Genomic DNA, 14,133 nt, shown 5'->3' with positions numbered 1-14,133 from the left:
CCACTTCTAATGCTCCTCAGCCACCCCAACCATGGCTCAAACAGACCAGGTACGGCTTGGCCCACTGCAGAAGGTACATATTATAAACCCTAGCAGCATCCATGCGGTGCTGATTCTGCAGATGCACAGGATGCAAGAGCTGTGAGGGCATGGGTGCCTCCATGTAGATTTCAAAGGATGTCACAGGCAGAGACTTACCACAGGAGTGAAGCCATTGCAGAGAGCCCCCACATGGGCAGTGCCTAGGAGAACTGCGGGAACAGGGCTACTGCAGAGTCCCCACTAGGCCTAATGGAGCTATGGGAGCAAGATCTCCTCCAAGACCCCAGAACTGTAGAGCCACCAGCATGCAACACCAGCCTAGGTGATCTGCAGGTACAAGACTCCAACCCAACAGAGCTGCTTTTGGGGCTGAGACCAGTAAAGCCATAGGGCTAAAGCTCCCCATGGCCTTGTGTGCCCAACCACCACCACAATGCGTTCAAAAAATGACATAGGAAGTCAAAGATTATTCTGAAGTCTTAGATTTACTATTGTTCTCTCTGCTGGGTTTTGAACTTCTTTGAGCTCAGTTACCCCTTTCTTCTTTCCTATTTCTCCCTTTTGGAATGGGAATGTCTATCCTACACGTGTTCCACCGTTGTATTTTGGAAGCACGTAACTCATTTCATTTCATAGGCTCACAGATGGAGAGGAATTTGCCTCAGGATGAATCATGCCTTGAGTCTTGCTCATAGCTAGTTTTTATGACACTCTGGACTTTGAACTTTTGAGTTGATAGAGGAATGAGTTAAGACTTTGGGGGCTACTGGGATACAATGAATGTCTTTTGTATATGAGAACAACATTAATTTTTGGAGACGAGCAGAATTCTATGGTTTGAATATTTGTCCCCTCCAAAACTCCTGATGAAATTTTAATTGCCATGGTATTAAGATGTTGAACTTCTATGAGGTGATTAAGCCACAAGTGTTCTGCCTTGATGAGCAGATTAATGCCCTTATTTACATGAGTGAATTCCTTATAAAGAGTGAGTTTGTCCCCTTTCTCTCTCTTTTTGCCATTCACTTTCCACCATGGGATGACACATTGGCCCTCAACAGATGCCAATGCCTTGGTATTGGACTTAACCTCCAGAACTATGAGCCAATATATTAATGTTCATTAGAAATTCCTCAGTCTCAGGTATTCTGTTACAGCAATGTAAAAGGGACTAATGCACTTGGTCATTGTCTATCTCTCCCCAACTAGACAATAAACCCCACACAATTCCAGAGACCTGCAATAATGACTATATCTTAAGCATTCAATACTTATTTATTGAATGAGTCCATGAGTAAATAACAAAATTAGAAATCAGAAAGGAAAATTTATTCCAAACACAAAGAGCACTAAAGGAATTGTAAGGGAATATTATGTTCAGCCATCTGGTAATAAGAAAACTCGAATAAAATCAAAATTTTTTTCTGGGAAAAGATAAATTAGTAGCACTAACTGAAATATAGGAAAAGGTATTCATATTTGGCTGTCCATAGAAAAATAGATCCATCTGTGTGTATGTGTGTGTATATACATATATACATATATATGGCCAGCTAAACATATATATATAATTGCGTATTTTATATTATTAATTAGAAAAATATGATTACAGAGTTAACAGCAAGTAATTCTATAGGGCTTATACCTGAGACAAATTACTGGGGGTTAAGGTAATTTCATCTTCAGCTTTAGCAAGTTACACCATATTTTTTTCCAAATAATTATATTATCCCCCAGCAGCAATGTGGGGGATAATGTAATCCTAAAATATACTGAAAGCTGAAGATGAGAATTTCTGTTGTGCTACATCCTTACCAACAGCTGGTATGTTTATACTTTCTATTTTTGCCACGTTGAAGAATTTTGAATGTTATATCATTGTGGTTTTAATTTGCATTTTTCTGATACCTAACGAGGTTGAGCATTTTCCATATGTTCAATGACTTTTTATATTTCTTCTAAATAATATAGCTTCAGTTTTTCTATTAGAATATTTGTACTCTTGATTTTTAGGTTTACTTATATGTCCTAAATACTAATCTTTTGTAGTTATATCTGTTAGGAATGTCTTTTCCCTGTTGTGGCTTGTCTATTCACTTCCTGCATGATTTTTGATGAACATAAGTTCTTAATTATAATGTGCCTGAATTTATTAATCTTTCTATTTCTGGAATGTGCTTTTTGGGTCTTATTTAAGAAATATTTCCCCACCCTGGAAGTCATAGTCATTCTCTTAAACATGTCCTTCTAAAATTTTTAAATCTTGCCGTTCACATTAATATCCTTAATCTATTTAAAGTTGTTTTGTGCATAGTATAATTTGTGAATCCAGTCTCATTGACCAATGTCAAATAGATGATCATTCATTACATATCGTGTTTCCATCTATAAAATAGTCTGTTTTTGTTTCCCTTTTTTTATATAATTGGTGCACTGTTTCTATTTCTCTACCAATACTACATTGTCTTAATTATCAAAGATTCATTAAAAATCTTAATTTCTTAGAAGTCAAGCACCCCCACCTAGCACTATCTCTTGAAGAAAATCATGGCTAATTTTGTTCCTTTCCTTATAATGTAAATGTTACTATTAGCTCATCAATTTCCATGAGAAATTAAGTTAGGAGTTTGATTCAAATGTTGTCAAATCTGTGGATCAATGTGTAGTGGATTAATGTCTGTATAAATATTAAGCATCCTTGTCCATGAAAATGGTATATCACTCCATTTATTTAGATTTTCTTTTCCAGTAAAGTTTTATAATTTTCTTTATAAAGTTATTATACAATTATTGTAAAATTTATTTCTATGTAACTTTCTTCACTTGTTTTACAAAAACTTATGTACCAATTACTACTAGTTAGGTACTTCTCTAAGCATTTTATATACACTAACTTTTCTCTCAAATATTAGGTATGTACAGTTATTGTCCTATTGTCCCACTTTTCAGATGAAAACACTGAAGCAAAGAAAGGAGAAATAACTTGACTAATGTCATATAAATAGAATGAGAGGGACTTTGAACATGAATTCATGCCATTAACCACTATACATTAATTTTAAATTAATTTCACAAAGGAGAAACAAAATCCTTTACAGACAATCAAATGCTGAGGGATTTTGTTACCACCAGGCCTGTCCTGCAAGAGCTCCTGAAGGAAGCACTAAATCAGAAAAAGAAAAACTCATACCAGCCACTGCAAAATCACATCAAAATATAAAGATCAATGACACTATGAAGAAACTGCATCAACTACTGTGCAAAATAACTAGTAGCATCATGATGACAGGATTAAATTCACACATAACAATATTAACCTTAAATGTAAATGGGCTAAATGCCCCAATTAAAAGACACAGATGGGCAAATTGGGTAAAGAGTCAAGACCCATAAGTATGCTGTATTCAGGAGACCCATCTCACATGCAAAGACACACATAGGCTCAAAATAAAAGGATAAAAAAATATTTACCAAGCAAATGGAAAGAAAAAAAAAAGCAGGACTTGCCATCCCACTGTCTGACAAAACAGACATTAAACCAACAAAGATCAAAAAAGACAAAGAAGGGCATTACATAGTGGTAAAGGAATCAATGCAACAAGAAAAGCTAACTATCCTAAATATATATGCACCCAATACAGGAGCAACCAGATTCATAAAACAAGTTCTTAGAAACCTATAAAAAGCATACTCCCACACCCACTGTCAATATTAGACAGATCAACAAGACAGAAAATTAACAAGGATATTCAGGATGTGAACTCAGCTCTAGATCAAGTGGACATAAGACATCCACAGAATTCTCCACCTCAAATCAATAGAATATACATTCTTCTCAGTGCCACATGGCACTTATTCTAAAATTGGCCATGTAATTGGAAGTAAAACACTCCTCAGCAAATGCAAAAGAACAGAAATCATAACAGCCTCTCAGACCACAGTGCAATCAAATTAGAACTCAGGATTAAGAAACGTAATCAAAACTGCACAACTACATGGTAACTAAACAACCTGCTCCTGAATGACTACTGGATAAACAATGAAATGAAGGCAGAAATAAAGATGTTCTTCAAAACCAATGAGAACAAAGACACAATGTACCAGAATCTCTGGGACACATTTAAAGCAGTGTCTAGAGGGAAATTTATAGCACTAAATGCCCGCCAGAGAAGGGACGAAAGATATAAAATCAACACCCTATTGTCACCATCAAAAGAACTAAAGGAGCAAGATCAAACAAATTTAAAAGCTCACAGAAGGCAAGAAATAACTAATATCAAAGCAGAACTGAAGGAGATAGACACACAAAAAAACCCTTCAAAAAATCAATAAATCCAGGAACTGGTTTTTTGAAAAGATCAAGAAAATAGACAGACTGCTAGCCAGACTAATAAAAAAGAAAAGAGAGAAGATTCAAATAGACGCAATAAAAAATGATAAAGGGGATGTCACTACCGATCCCACAGAAATACAAACTACCATCAGAGATTAATACAAACACCTCTATGGAAATAAACCAGTAAATCTAGAAGAAATGGATAAATTTCTGGACACTTACACCCTCCAAAGACTTAACCAGGAAGAAGCTGAATTTCTGAATTCAACCAATAACAAAATCTGAAGTTCAGGCAGCAATTAATGGCCTACAAACCAAAGTCCAGGACCAGATGGGTTCACAGCCAACTTCTACCAAAGGTACAAAGAGGAGCTGGTACCATTCCTTCTGAAACTATTCCAAACAATATGAAAAGAGGGAATTGTCCCTAACTCATTTTATGAGACCAACATCATCCTGAAACCAAACCCTGGCAGACATGCAACTAAAAAGGAATATTTCAGGCCAGTATCCATGATGAATATTGATGCAAAAATCTTCAAAAAATCCTGGAAAACCAAATCCAACAGCACATCAAAACATCCATCATGATCATGTCAGCTTCATCCCAGGGATGCAAGGCTGATTCGACATCCGCAAATCTATAAACATAATCCATCACATAAATAGAACCAAAGACAAAAACCATATGATTATCTCAATAGATGCAGAGAAGGCCTTCAAAAAAATTCAGCAGCGCTTTATGCTAAAAACTCTAAATAAACTAGGTATCAATGGATCATATCTCAAAATAATAAAAGCTATTTATGACAAACCCACAGCCAGTATCATACTGAATGGGCAAAAACTGGAAGCATTACATTTGAAAACTGGCACAAGACAAGGATGCCCTCTCTCACCACTCCTATTCAGCATAGTATTGGAAGTTCTGGCTAGCGCCATCAGGCAAGAGAAAGAAATAAAGGGAATTTGAATAGGAAGAGAGAACGTCAAATTGTCCCTGTCTGCAGATGGCATGATTGTATATTTAGAAAACCCCATCGTCTCAGCCCAAAATCTCCTTAAACTAATAGGCAACTTCAGCAAAGTCTCAGGATACAAAATCAATGTGCAAAAATTGCAAGTACTCATATACACCAATAATAGACAAACAGGGAGCCAAATCATGAGGGAACTCTCATTCCCAATTGCTACAAAGAGAATAAAATACCTAGGAATACAACTAACAAAGGATGTAAAGGACCTCATCAAGGAGAACTGCAAACCACTGCTCAACAAACAAGAGAGGACACAAAGAGATGGAGAACCATTCCATGCTCATGGTTAGGAGAATCAATATTGAGAAAATGGCCATACTGCCCAAAGTAATTTATAGATTCAATGCTATCCCCATCAAGATACTGAGGACTTTCTTCACATAATTGGAAAAAACCACTTTAAACTTCATATGGAACCAAAAAAGAGCCCACATAGCCAAGACAATCCTAAGTGAAAAAACCAAAGCTGGAGGCAACATGCTACCTGACTTCAAACTATATTAGAAGGCTACTGTAATCAAAACAGCATGGTACTGGTATCAAGACAGAGATATGGACCAATGGAACAGAGCAGAGGCCTCAGAAAGAATGCCACACAACTACAACCGTCTGATCTTTGACAAACCTGACAAAAACAAGCAACGGGGGAAAGATTCCCTATTTAATAAATGGTGTTGGGAAAACTGAATAGCCATGTGCAGAAAGCTGAAACTGGATCCCTCCCTTACATCTTATACAAAAATTAATTCTAGATGGATTAAAGATTTAAACGTGGGGCCTAACACCATAAAAACTCTAGAAGAAAACCTAGGCAATATCATTCAGGACATAGGCATGGTCAAGGACTTCATGGCTAAAACACCAAAAGCAATGGCAACAAAAGCCAAAATAGACATATGGGATCTAATTAAACTTACGAGCTTCTGCACAGCAAAATAAACTATCAATAGAATGAACTGGCAGCCAACAGAATGGGAAACAATTTTTGCACTTTACTCATCTGACAAAGGGCTAATATCCAGAATCTACAGAGAACTTAAACAAATTTACAATTTAAAAAAAAACAGCCCCATCAAAAAGTGGAAAAAGGATATGAACAGACACTTCTCAAAAGAAGACATGTATGCAGCCAACAAACATATGAAAAAAAGCTCATCATCACTGGTCATTAGAGAAATGCAAATCAAAACCACATTGAGATACCACCTCATGCCACTTAGAATGGCGATCACTAAAAAATCAGGAGACAACAGATGCTGGAGACATAAGAATGCTTTTACACTACTGGTAGAAGTGTAAATTAATTCAACCATTGTGGAAGACACTGTGGCAATTCCTCAAGGATCTAGAAATACCATTTTACCAGCAATCCCATTACTGGGTATATACCCAAAGGATTATAAATCATTCTATTATAAAGACATATGCACACATATGTTCATTGTGGCACTGTTCACAATAGCAAAGACTTGGAACCAACCCAAATGATCATCAATGATAGACCAGACAAAGAAAATATGGGACATATACACCATGGAATACTATGCAGCCATAGAAAAGGATGAATTCATGTCATTTGCAGGGACATGGATGAAACTGGAAACCATAATTCTTAGCAAACTGACACAAGAACAGAAAACCAAACACTGCATGTTCTCACTCATAAGTGGGTGTTGAACAATGAGAACACATGGATTCAGGGAGGGGAAATTCACACACTGGGGCCTAGGGGTTGGGGGGTTAAGAGGAGGAATAGCAGGGGGTAGAGGGATTGGGGAGGGATAGCATTAGGAGAAACACCTAATGTAGAGGACAGGGCTATGGATGCAGCAAACCACCACCATGGAATGTGTATACCTATGTAACAAACCTGCACGATCTGCACATGTACCCCAGAACTTAAAGTATAATAAATAAATTTTCTAAAAATTTAGTAATAATAATTTATAATGCTATTTTCATGTATAAAAAGATGAATCACTTTTGTATATAAATATTATATACAGCATGTTTGCTATCGCTTATTAATTTAATGATTTCATTGTACATTTTGTGGCATTTATCATATAGACAATGCTATATCTCTGAATAAGTATATTCCTAATTATTTCACTTTAATCTTATTCCTCCTTTTTATTTTTTTTAATTGTCAAAATTGTATATTTATTTAAGGTGTACAACCCATGATGTTTTAATAAATGTATGTATTGTGAAATGACTAAATCAAGCTAATTAATCTCACATCTTTTTTGATGGTGAGGAAATTTGAAATCTACTCTCTAAGCAATTTTCAAGCATATAATACATTGTTGTTTGCTATAATCACCATGTTGCACAATAGAATTCTCACTTATTCCTCCTAACTGAAATTCTACATTCCTTAACCAACATCTTCCCTGTTTCCCACTCTCCAGCCCCTGGTAACCCCCATTCAACTCTCTGCTTCTGTGAGTTCAACTCTTAGATTCCACATATAAGTGAGATCTTGTAATATTTGTCTTTCTATGCCTGGTTTATTTCACTTAGTATAATGTTATCCAGTTTTAGCCTTGCTGCAAATAACAGGATTTCTTTCTTTCTTAAGACTGAATAGTATTTTGTTATGTATATATACTACATTTTGTTTATTCATGTATTTGTTGATGGACATTTAGGCTGTTTCTATATCTTACCTATGGATAATAATGCTGCAGCGAACATGGGAGTTCAGATCCCTCTTCAACATATGTATTTCATTTCCTTTGGATATATATCCAGAAGTATAATGGCTCGACCATATGGTAGTTCTGTTTTTAACATTTTGAGGAACCTCCATACTGCTTTCCAAAATGACTGTATCAATTTACATTCCCACCAACAGTTTACAAGGGTTTTCTTTTCCACACATCCTCAACAACACTTTTTATCTCTTATATTTTTTATAAACCATCCAAGCAGATGTGAGGTAATATCTCATCCTGCTTTAATTTGCATTCCCTGATGATCAATGATGCTGAGCATTTTTTTTTTAGTAGACCCATTGGCCATTTGTATGCTATCTTTTCAGAAATGTCTTTTCAGGTTCTTCAACTAAGTTTTTAAATTAGATTACTTGTTTTCTTGCTATTGAATTCTTTCAGTTCCTTCTATATTTTTATATTAACTCCTTATCAGATATATGGCTCACAGGTTATTTTCTCCCATTCTGCAGGTTGTTTCCTTACTCTGTTGATTATCCCCTTTGCTGTGCAGAAGCTTTTTAGCTTGATAAGCCCAATTGTTTATTTTTGCTTTTGTTGCCTGTGTTTTGGGGGTCATATCACCAAGCAATGGGAACAAAATGCCAACGGCAAGAAGCTTTTCCCATTTCCTCTAGATTTCAGAGTGGGATTGTCCAGTATGCTAACCACTATTTAAATTTGTGACCATTTAAAGTTAAACTTACACAGAAGTGTCACTCTTTCAGGTCTTACATTTAGGATTTTTATTCATTTTGAGTTGATTTTGTTATATGAATTGGTTTTCTAGTCTTATTGAGAAACTCTCAAAGACTTTATGTAAGATTAGAATCTTCAATTCTGAGTATTGAAACTGGCATAGAAAACTGAGCCTGGTGATTTTCTTAAGGACAGATTTTTTTAAACTAAAGATTCATGTTTTTCATAAACATAGGATGATTCAGGCTTACTATTTCCTCTTGAGTCAGTTTTGGCAATTTATATTTCCTGTAAATATTTCTACTTCAGAAAGAAAAGATTCCAGATCGATTGATTATCATAAAGTTGTTCAATATATTCTATTTTATTATCTTTCAAATCTCAATTCTATTTGTAATTGTACCCTCTTTCACTTTTGGCATTAGTTTGTTGGTTTGTAATGACTTCTCTCAGTTTTATTGAACTTTTTGAATCTAAGGATTGGTTGTTTTTTCCCCCTTTATCCCCTCCCTCCACTCAAAACCAAAACCAAGACAGGCAAGTGTCTTTCCCAACTCTGTTACTCAAGAATCATAGACAGTCAACTTTTTCTATAAAGGGCCCGATAGCACATTTTTTTGTCTCTGTGGTCCATATGGCTGCAACTATTCAACTCTGCCCTTGTTTTGCAAAAGCAACTACAGATGATATAATAAGGAAAGGCATGGCTGTGTTTCCGTGGAACTCTACAAAATCAGGTGGTAGGCTGTGTTTGGCTTACAGGCTATAGTTTGCACAACCCAGCTCTAGACTTCAGAGCCTGTAAAAAGCCCAGCTCCGGATCCCTCCCTCAAGAGAAGATATTAACTGCCTGTCCTCCACCCTATTCCCAGGACAAAAACTTAATGACACTTGATTATCTTTCCAGTATCACTTACTGTTTCCAGCTTTGAGCCTCTTCATCACTTCCAGGCTTTTGGGACATTCTTTATTTTCACATATGATTAGCCACACATTTTTAAAGATTTATTTTAAATATTCTATCCAGCACTGTTAGATGTTCTACACTGGTTTGGTTTTTCTGGCTATCTAGTCAGTCACATTGCCAAAAATGGAAATATCACTGGATTTTGCCATAGTGCACCTTTTTCTCTTCCTTCCTTCTTTGTTTCTTTCTCTTCTTCCTCCTTCTTTATTTCTGCCTTTGCTACAAAGTATTGGGTGAGGTAGAAGTCTGACTCTTGTGACTAAGTGGAAAGCTTCCATCATCAGGCAAATACTAGGAATAATATTACAGCAGGCATCTGATGAGGGTTCTGACCTGACTGTAACAATTCAACACCTCACTTCAAACACATTCTTGAACCACAGTTTCTGATTTTCACTGAAAATTGAATTATAAATGATTATTTCTAGCAAGTCTATTTCTCAGAGTTGGTCCCTGGCTGAATTAATTGGTCCCTTCCAGGGAAGCACTGGTTGAACAGAGTTTAACTGAGGACAATGTGAAAGAACGTTTTCTATTACCCAGAGAGTGAATACTTATGTCCTGTGGGAGGAATAACAGAAAAAGCAAATGGTAGCAATGCTGGGAAAAAAATAGCACCTTTTCCCAGTGGGACTAAGGTTGGGATATGGCTGAGCCTGCAGCATCTGGACAGCAGCAGAGCTGGGAGGAGACAGTGGAGCCGTGGAAGATCCCAAGCTAAGAGGCCCAAGGTGGGCTGGCGAGCGATCTCACAGCTGGGAAAGTCTTGCAGGCCCCAGACAAGGAGACCCTACTTTCCTTCTCTATTTGATTTGGAAACTTTTGTGAAGGGTGATAGCTGTTTGAAGAGATGGGAGAAATCAACCTTTAATTAAATTTTAGAGGTTTAAGGTTTATTATGGTTTGTGTTGATAAAAACTCTTTATAACCTACACCCAAAGTACTCAAACTCAGAGACAGAAAGTAGAATGGTGGTTACAAGGGTCTGGGGACAGAAATCAGTGTTTAATGGGGAGTCAGTGTTTAATGAGGACAGAGTTTCTGTCTGAGATGATGAAAAAGTTCTGGAGATAGATGCTGGTGAGGTTGTACAATAATGTGAAAGTACAAACTTTACAATTATGTACCTCTTACCACAATAAAAAAATCTTTTAAAATATGAACAAAAAACTTTTTATAATCTCTTTCAAGCGAGGAATTACCAAGCGCTCAACAGGATGCTTAGAATGGGAGGCAGGCATGAGGGGTAATGCCAGACACACGACCTGCTTTGTCCACTTACAATTGCTGTTATTTAATTGAGTGTCTACTTTCTCTGCCAGCTCCTGCACTAAGCACTTTACATGTACTCTTTCTAATCCTAAAAAAGAGAAAGAAGGAAAAACAGGAGGCTGCAAGTCTACTAGGTGCATCATATTTGCCATGCATGTCCAGATTTTTACTTAAATTGGAACTGGCACAAAAGCATAAAATCTGGCAAAAGAAGACCAAGCAGATGCATGTTATATGACCACAGTCAAACAGCCTCTACTGACATGGCTGTGGGACATTGTTGGTACTTGTCAATCGTGGGGACTGGCCAGGAGACTGCCGGCCGCTGCACCGTCCTAAGGCCACTCAGGACAAGGCCAGTCCCCAGTTTGTTTCACTGTGAGATGGCTGCGCTCTCAGAGCCCAGACGCGGTCACCAGACTCCCAGACATGGATTCAGCTCCACATCGTGTCACACTGGGTAAAGTTTGCGCATCTCTGCGTTCCTGGGTTTGTCACCTGGCAGCATGGATGCTCAGGGACTGACCCATCAGGACTGCAGCAAATGAACAGAAGTTGGGGGAGCTCGAGGGCTGGTGCTGTGCGGAGCTCTGGTGCAGAACGCGCTCACCAGGGGTGCCCAGAGCCGGGGTCTGTGCGCCGCGGGCTGGGTCCGGGTCACAGGCTCTGGGTGGAGAGAGTGAGAAGACATAGTGAGGATGTCCTCCTTAGATGCTCTCCAAAGGCCTTCCTCCCTTTGGTTGGGACGACTCTCTGGAAAGGGGGTCCTGAGGCCGCTCCAGGACTCAGCCTCAGGCAACTCAGAGGAGCGCGAGCCTGGGAGGTCTCGGGAGGGACTCGGGGGTGGGAGGACTAGAGGGGGCCTTGGGAGGACTACGGGTGGGGGTGGGAGGTAGGGAGGCGGGAAGGGGGCCTGGGGAGGGCCACAGGTGGGAAGGGGGGAGAAGGCGGGAGGGGGCCTCGGGAGGGCCGCATGTGGGAAGGGGGAGAAGGGGAGAGGGGGCCTCGGGAGGGCCGCAGGTGGGAAGGGGGAGAAGCGAGGAGGAGGCCTCGGGAGCGTCTGGAGCCCGCTGAAGGCAGGCGCTGCGCTGAGGCGATGGCACAGGCCCCGCGCGCGTTTACCGGGGCTCCTTTCCAGGCCCTCGGAAGCTCGGTGTTGGTTTCTTTGTACGCATATCACATTTAACTGTATTTCTTCCTCTCTCCTTTCCTCCCCGCGCAGCTCTAAGCGCCTTGCAGGAGGGAGGAACAGCCTCCTGTTCCAGCCCCGAGGAGACCAGGGGACGCCGCGCTGTGGGGAAAGCCGGGGTGACAGGAGGGGGCGGGCTCCTGGAGGACGTGCTGGGGTGCGCTGCTGTGGCTGCTGAGAAAGGTGCGGAGGGCGCAGCCCGCCCCTACCCCAGAGCTGCGAGGGAGCCCCGCGGGGAGGACGGGCAGGGTCTGGAGGGAAGAACAGGGGAGCCTGGGTCTCAGGGCTGCGGGGAGCAGAGGCCTCAGGGTGGTGAACGCCCCCAGCCTGCCCTCCCTGCTCACGGCAGGGTCGCGCACCCACCCTGCTCCGGGCCTCCAGGCGGTTTCCTTTCTGCTGGGTAGATTCTGTGCGACTTCATTTATTCAGAATCTGGATCAACAAATGAACACTCAGGGAGGAACGGGGTGTTGGGAGGGGTGGGCAGGTAGAGAGATGTCCAAGCAGGCGGCCACCTGAGGGCCCCCTGAAGGGGACTGAAACCAGGTTTCCAGCTCGGCCACCCCTTCCTTTTTCCTTTTTTTTTTTTTTTAAAGAAATATAAACAAAGAACTTTGAATTATTTTGAAATAACTATTGGTAGCTGGACTGTGTTCTCTTGACCACAGCGTTGCTCTGGGAATGAACCGCGTGGGTCTCTGCTCTTCCTAAGTGTTACATAAGAATAGCGAACCCATGAGGTCAGCTTCTAAGCCAGTGTCTTCCCATAACCTCCTGGACCACGTCCCAAGCAAGGCTGAGACGAGTTCAAGGTCCCACTCTCCCGGGACACGCCTCATTCTCTAGTTGGCAGAAGGTGATTAATGCCGCCTGGTAATTGAGGGCTGTTCGTGTTTGTGTAGAAAAGCCAAGCACAGGCCCGTATTCTAGAGGATTGCTTGTGGCAGGCAGAAGGCCATCAAAGGCAAACCGAAACAAATGAAAAGGTGTGCTTCGAAGCTAATGGAGCAGATCAGACTGGTGAAAAATAGATTAACAATAGCATTTGGAGCAAAACTTAAGCATAGTGCTTGCCTGAGAGGACTTTCCGCCCTTTAAAATTGCCAGTGGGACCAGGTATCATGGCTCACACCTGTAATCTCAGCACGTTGAGAGGTTCTGGCAGGCAGATCACTTGAGTAGAGGAGTTCCAGACCAGCCTGGGCAACATGGCAAAACCCTGTCACTTCTAAAAATACAAAGATGAGCTGGGCATGGTGGTGCTTACTTATAAGCCCAGCTACTTGGAAGCTGAGGCACGAAAACTGCTAGAACTTGGGAGGCAGAGGTTGCAATGAGCCAAGATCATGCCACAGCACTCCAGTCTGGATGACAGAGTAAGACTCACAAAAATAAAATAAAATAAATAAAATTGCCAGTTGGTGGGACTGTAGACAAGGCAAAGATGTTCCACCTTGGTTCCACAGTTCCAACCAGAAGTAAGGCAATTACGAAAATCCACTTTTGCATACCTAAGGGCAATTGCCCAGATATTTGGAATCATATATCTGGTTAATTTGAGTTTTTGCATAGAAAGCAGGTATACATAGCCAAATTTGATTAGGAAGTACACATTCAATCTCACATTAACCTTAACTCTTTCATAGTCTGAAGAGACCATATTCACAGTGATATGAGCACCAGACATTTTAAATAAAATCATGGGAATAATGTTCTTTGTTTAAGTCACAATTGCACTAAGCCAGCAGTCCCCAACCTTTTTGGCACCAGGGACTAGTTTCATGGAAGACATGGAAGACAATTTTTCCATGGGCAGGGGATATACATCAGGATGAAACAGTTCCACCTCAGATCATCAAGCATTAGTTAGATTC

General features: G+C 40.1%; 1 long non-coding RNA gene across 2 annotated transcripts in view; it reads right to left on the bottom strand.

Moving 5' to 3' along the window:
* LOC116542399 overlaps nt 1-14,133 on the bottom strand; it is a 72,273-nt gene that overhangs the window by 34,218 nt on the left and 23,922 nt on the right. The gene's annotated exons all lie outside the window — the stretch shown is intronic.

The sequence above is a fragment of the Sapajus apella genome, unplaced genomic scaffold (genome assembly GCF_009761245.1).
Source record: "Sapajus apella isolate SASKATOON/1434 unplaced genomic scaffold, GSC_monkey_1.0 scaffold167, whole genome shotgun sequence".
In the NCBI taxonomy this organism is placed as follows: domain Eukaryota; kingdom Metazoa; phylum Chordata; class Mammalia; order Primates; family Cebidae; genus Sapajus; species Sapajus apella.
This window is presented reverse-complemented; position numbering and strand designations above follow the sequence as displayed.